The sequence below is a fragment of the Thunnus thynnus genome, chromosome 13 (assembly GCF_963924715.1).
Source record: "Thunnus thynnus chromosome 13, fThuThy2.1, whole genome shotgun sequence".
NCBI classification, from domain to species: Eukaryota; Metazoa; Chordata; class Actinopteri; order Scombriformes; family Scombridae; genus Thunnus; species Thunnus thynnus.
Genome location: NC_089529.1, coordinates 21,893,606 through 21,900,864, shown reverse-complemented (window position 1 = coordinate 21,900,864; position 7,259 = coordinate 21,893,606).

The following is a 7,259-nucleotide window of genomic DNA, read 5'->3' as shown; positions in this document are numbered from 1 at the left end:
TTCAATTACTTGTCTCCAGACGTGTTTTCTTGTCATGAAGCAACTGAAACAACATGAAATTTTTTGAAATGACACGTAGGAGTTAGTGTTTGACAAAGGTATTTGAGTTAAATTTGTGAGAACACCATGACTTTGTACCTGGCTGTAAGATTCCTTTCTCTCTCTCCAAAAATGGCGAAGAATTTTATGATCCTTGCCTGTTAGTGAGCTGCAGATCTTGTGCTCAAAAAGCTTTAAAATGTGCAAAATGTCAGTGTTGGCTTTTTTTTTAAACATGAAGACAATCTTTCCTAAACCCTAAACCTGATTTTTTTTTTTGCCAGTTTGGGCAATGGAAATAAGACACAAACACATTACTTGCATATTATGAGATTTTAAGTTGAAATGGTGAACGTGTTAGTGAACAGTGTTGCCTACTTACACATCCAGCAGACTGGTGCTGAGCAGGTAGTGTTCAAAGGGTTTATCAGAATGATATTCATGGGAGCTGTGAGTGAACCAAAACCAAAACAATAAGCTGAAAGACTATTAAGTTCTGTAGAGCTGAGAGTTGGGTGATATAGCTGAAAAATATATCATGGTAAATTGTTTCCACTCAGTTAATATTGATAATTATTGATCATTTTAATTACCTGTTGTTTAATAAAGAACAGGAGAAGAATGGTTGAATTTAATGACTTTATTTATTAAGGTACACAGTCAATAATTTTAATTTTACAATGTTCTCACCATCTGCACTCTTTTTCTCACTGTTTTTATTGTTGTGTCACATGTTGGTGGTGCAACCGAACAACAAACCTTGGGCTGTTTGCGTGTCATTCGCAGCACGCTCTGTTATCAAGGGATATGATAGGCTGTTTATGAGCCATGGAGGAGTTTATGGCTTGGGTTTGTTTATGCAGCCAAATTTTGCGTATTCATTATGTGCTTTTGTGGTGGTTTGCATTAAATGCATTTAAGTGAAACTATCAAACAATTTACTTATCGGTGTCGATGAAGAGTCTATCGCCGGTACATATTGCTATCGTTTTATTGCCCTGGCCTAGTGGAGCTGTGGGGAAGTTTATAGCATCAGGTGATAATTCTCTGTGGATTCACTACTGTGAGCAACACCTGTCACACAAAAGTAGCCATGAGATCGATTGTTAATATAAAAATGTTGATTTTAGCTGCTTTAACCAATAGTTTTAGATGGCTAAACATGGAAAAAGTGCTAGTATCACTTCTTCCTACCAATAGGGGGTTGCCAAATCAGCCAAATCAAAAATTATTTATTTAGTTGTTTTGGTTTGAGAAACATGGCTTTGTAAGTATAACTCTATAAATATTAGAATAAGTGAAATCAAAGTTATAAGAATCTTGAGATATTATTTATTAAGAGTTGTAACACTCAAAAATATTTAGTCACAGTTGACTGACAGTGAATTAAAAAGGTTACTGTATATACCTGGCAAGGTATAAGTAGTCATAAAATCAACACACAGCAACAAAAAATACAATAATTCACTGATAACAAATGATCATCCCAAATAATCTTCTGTCAAACAATGTAGTTCTTGAGCGACATTTAGCAAAATGGTTGCTGAGCAACACACAGACGCAGTGAAGAGCATGCTAATCAGACTAGTCAAGCATGCTTAAAAATCGGGGTGATTATTAACATTTATCTGCATATCGCCACTAATTTTGCAATTGCTGAAGTAGTGTTCAGTTATGTTAGCGCTCCTCTTTGCTGGTGCAGGGGTGTTTGACTCTGGACAGGTGCATTTTAATTGCATGTGCCAGAAACAAGGATATTGCTCCAGCATCTTCTCTCTTTGTAAAAGTGTGTCTCCTTTTTTTTTTTTAATCTTTTTTATCTTTATCTCCTCTATCTGGTCGATCTCTTTCCACCACTCATCCACGCTTTGCCCACCTAATAAATCATTTTGACATTTTGAAACAATTTGTAAAGGTGACTAATTGGTGCAGTAATACTGTTGTAATATGATCACAGGTGTGTGTTTACAGAGTATTTTACCATGACTTTGAACGTAGCTCAACCAATCATAATCAAGGACCGGAAGTATCCGTTTCATAACAGTGAACAAATAACCAACTGTCATCTGATTCTGATTCACATGTTGCTAAATCCTGACTGGTGCGTACATGAAGTACATGACATCTCCTTTCTCTGACTGAGCCTGCCCACTTCAAACCAATGAGACGAACACAGAGGAAAAAAAAAGGAAATACAAAAATCTCTAATGTGAAAGAATAAAAACCATTCTAACTTTGTCAGAAAACTCTGTGTTCTTATAGGATCATATCACCCACAGGAAGAAGCTGATTGAGAAAAAATATTCAGGACCTTTGAGAAAAGAGTCGCTTCTGCCATTTTAAAATGTTACAATTTGTGAGCATTGAGAAAATTGCTACTAACTTTATACAACTACACTACAATTACTACATTTCTAGAAGTTGTACAAAAGACTCTTTTATCGTGAAAAATGACAAGCAAGACCTTAAAGGCACCATTTTGTTTTACCCTTTAAAAGGCCCGATCTGTAGTTTTTTGGTACTATATAGATTTGAGCTGTATCCATGTTTTACTGGTGAGTTTAGAAACATTACTGATGTAATCAAATCTTAGACATCTGCAAATATTGATGCAATGGTGTAATTTTCTAGGTTTTCGTCTCTGTAATGAGAAGACCTTTCAATCAGTTTTGGAGTTATAGGCTCCACTCTGTGTTGTTGGGATGGCCCCTTTGTTTACATTTAGATTATGAGCTGACCCTTTAAGGTTTGGATTATTAGTTAAAGTTGTTAAAGAATAAATGGAAATAATTCTCTCTTTTTTTGGAAAAAGTTAGTAGTTTTGGTCATTAGTTCTCTCAGTTATGATCAACTTGAACTCACCAAAGTTGTTGGTCAGGAAACATGGCAACAACAAACGAGCCAGCAGTGAAGCCAGAATATCTAATCCACTTTATTTGGAAATAAAACTGAGAGTGAAATGTTGGTAAAAATCCCTGGTTGCACAAGAAAACTGAAAACAACCTATCTCATCATCAGACTGCTTGTGTTTCTTGCCCTGATGGACTTTACAGTGATGTCAGTGTTTCAAGATTTCAGTAATAAACTTGGTAAGTACATTGTTATGTTATTATTGAAAGAAATGATGACAAATACTGTGCAAAACAAACAACAAAACCCTACATTATAATAAACTGGAATAATCCAAAAGTAGTGTCAAATGCGTGTATATCTGAGGTACAAATACAGCAGGTTCGGTCCGCCATGCAGGCGGCAGTGAGTCCAGGACAGAGCCTCGGCCTTGGTCCCGTCCTGGGGCTACATGCTGGCAGGGCACAGGGAAGACCATGGAGTCAGATGGGGGTCAGTTTCCCAGCCATCCAGGGAGGCCGGGACCTGAGACCTCCTCTGAGGGCGCCCATCTGACGCCTAATCCCCAGGAAATACAGGCAGGTTTCACCCCCCCTTCAACCCCTCCCATCCCACCATCCATCTCTCCCTGCTTCTTCTTGCAGGCAGAAAAGCCCCCGTAAATTCAAAGCATCTGTACGGGCAAGGGCCAATCCGAGGGCCGCCTTTCCCAGAGCCCGCGCAGATGAAATTTTATTCTTTGCACGAAAAAATTACAGGGGGAGGGGGAGAAAAAACAGAAAATAAAGTAAAGCAAACAGTGGGGGAAGATCAAGGAGGAGAGGGGATGAGGGGTAAGGAGCTGGTCATCAGAGATCTGCCCCGCTTTGCAGTGTGTTCATAAGAAGAAAGTAATATTATGTTCTTTATGGCCATGAGTCCTGATTGGAGCCCGATAACAACAACAATCTGCTTCCAACTGCTACTGATTTCGGACATTTACTCTTCCAGCGTAAACGTTGGCGTTGAGCTCGTTGTTGAACAGGAGAGACGCTCTGTGAATCTAAGAAAAAGCCGAGGAGCCTTGTGTTGTTTTGAAACACATCACTTTCATTACTTCAGAAGATACATTTTTTGTGAGAATTTCAATTCTAATACTCAAAATATTCCATTAAATGACCACTTTCTCGAGGCAATGCACAACTGTGGGTAGTATGATATTGCAAATGCCTTTAATTTAAAATAGTTTCTAATATATTATGATTTTATCTAACTAACCAAGTTAAAGTCTCATTGAGGTAAAATGGGGAGATGAAAGGCTGCATAAAAAATACAGACAACATAAACAGGCCATGAAAACTGTCACACACTACACAAGAGCATAGGGATTGTGCAGTTAAAGTGTACATACAGGCATCTCAATTCTCAAGTCACCATCCAAATAAGTCTGAAATACAAACAACACAACAGTTTTGAAATGTGACCACATCAAGAACACACACTTCTGAAAATTTTAGCTGAAGTAAAAGCATTTTCTATACATTGCGTATGCATTGATAATCATAGTATACTGTTTTTGCAGTTATTAACAAGAAATTATAGTATATATTTGATTATTCGGTGTTGACAGGAAATTATGCAATATGTGCATGTTTAAATGTTTTCCAGCTGTGATTAGCTCATTTTTTGCCCTTGTGCATTGCACTGTGGGACAATAGTGTGCAGCAACAAAAAAGTCCAACATTTTTTGTGTAGATACTGGCTTTTTTTGTCACCTTTTCAGTGTGACTACACCACAGACTAAAACGTGCTTAGAATCAGTATTTTGTGTGGAATTGGGACACAGCTTATGTTTCCTCTATCCTCCGTTCTGACCCCAGAGGGTCCCTGGGCCTTACTTTGGGAAACCAATGCACTAGACTACTCCTTATGTTAGAATAAGTTAATGAAAACCTCCAAAACCCCTCTGCGGTGAAACAGGTTTTCAAGTCGAGCAGGAAATAAAGCCTCTGTGAAGTATATTTGTGAGCGTGGTTGGTGTTTTGTGCTTCACAGCGACGGTTAAACAGTAGCTTTTGGTTGTTTTTGGTCAGAGCCGGGTTTCATGTGGTCGGGGACAAAGTCGCAATGAGAAACTTGATAATTTCCAAGAACTCAAGAGATGGATTTACACGTGAGCAAAAAAATATTGGATTTGACCTTGTGTGACCCGAATTGGTTATTTTGAGAATCTGTGGAATCATGTGCTCAAATTAGACCCGACTGAACTAGAAGGCATCATTTATAGTGTTAGTTTTAATTAGTTTAGAGTACTGGATGAGCCTGGTTTAACCACATGAGGACATTTCAGATTGTGCCAAATATTTAAACAGAGAAAAACTAGTGGCTAAAACTTTTCACCTATCTCATTTTCCCTCCACAGCTGCCTGCCAACACGGCATCATGGGTGAATCTCATCTCAATCAAACCTATATCTACAGTACTTTTCCTCGGGTTTCAACAAGCAGCCATAGTTAAAGCAAAACTAGTTGTCTTTCTTCCTCAGGACTTGATTTGACATATTTTTATAACATTAGAAAGGTTCCACAACATGTGGGGATGAATTCAGACTGCATTAAAAAAAAAAAAAACTCATCGGTTGAATCCCCCTGCAACAGTAAAAGTAAATTTATCAACATCTGCATGTTCCAGTTAGAAGAACGTGCCGACCAACTTTCTAAAATGTGAATGTAATTGCAGTTCTTGGCTCTTAACATGTGATTTCTCTTTATTCTACATTTTGCAACCCTATCGCTAGACAGAGTGTTGATATTGGCTCATTCTGCAAAAGTAGGATCACGTTCAATGTTTCTTAACTTCCATTGCCAACTTTTTTAGGCCTTGAAAAACCAACTTTCTCACTCAGATTTTTACTAAAAGTGATGGCGTTCTAAATGAGCACTCCCTCTGCCAAACGATTTTGTTTTTTTTTCATATTTCACATTTCTGTATTTGTTTCTCTGGTTTGAAGTGGGCTGGACTCTGTTGGAAAAAGTCAGATGTTACAAATAAAGGAATCAGAATGGCAGTTGCTCGCTGCTTGTCTCCGCCGCCAGGAAGATGCTACTGTCAATCAAATGTGATCAAACCACGCCCACACAGTCTGACTGTTCAACTCTTAATAAATAAATCATGATGTCTCTACCATGCATGCCTGCGACTGCCACAATCTTTCAACAAGTCTTTTACAACTCATCTTTTTCATGTTTGATTTTCTATGCAGCTCTGAACTCTTCTGTGCTGCATTTTGTTGCATTGTATTGTTTGTTTTTATTTATTTTGCTTTTAATGTAACATATCTTCACATCATTTGAAGTTCTGTGTAATTAATTGTATTATTATCATCATTATTATCAAGTTTAACTTGATAATAATGAGAAATACTTGAGAAATACTAATTTGAAACCTCTACAATATCCACGCATGTAAATTTTAACAGTATTGTTGAAGTTGAGAGAAACTCATGAATATGGTAAACTTATGGTTAAGGTTAGAAAAACATTGTGATTATGGTACAAAAAATAAGAAAATTAAAGCCAGCAAAAACTGTCCATGCAAGTACACAATCTTTGGTCTCCTGCATGAAAGTCAGACATGTTGCCAATCCTATCACCAGACAACAATACAGATACTGGATGATTCTGAAAAAGACCAGATTATGTTTAAAGACAAGGTTTATTTACGTCCAATGCCAAAGTCAAGTCAATTTATTTATAGAGCACATTTAAAAACAACAAATGTTGACCTTTACAGAAACTGAGAATTATACAATCAACTAAAAATGCAGATATAATTATGAGGAACAAGGAGAAAATAAATAAAAGTGTATAAAATGTGGATTAAAATCCTGATAAAAACAACAGCATTGTACAGAGAACAAATAAATAATAGGAAAACAACAACAACAACAACAAAAAGAGTGTGACCAGTCATGTCTTCATGATGACTATCTTAAAATCAAAATTTTCTATAATATCTGTACTTATCAGCTACAGTATGGTTAAAGTTAGAGAAAGGTCACGATTACAGTTAATGAAAATGTGAATGTTAATCGCAGATCTATGATGGAAAGCAAACTCTGGTCTCACACGAAAGCTACACGCTGACCTCAGTGTCCTCACTTTTTCGCTTCACTATATGAAGCGCATACTTCCTTTCTGCGTTGTTACTCAATGTTGGCTCTGGATGTAAAAGCATGCACTGCACGAATCACCTGATGTGAACATAATTCCTAGAGAGACTGGGCTGTTATTTCAACAGGTTACTAAAAAGAAGCTAGGCTGTACTCCTATGGCCTACCATGAGCCAGTGTCCCTTAATCCCATGATCCACAACCATTAAACCAGGCTAAA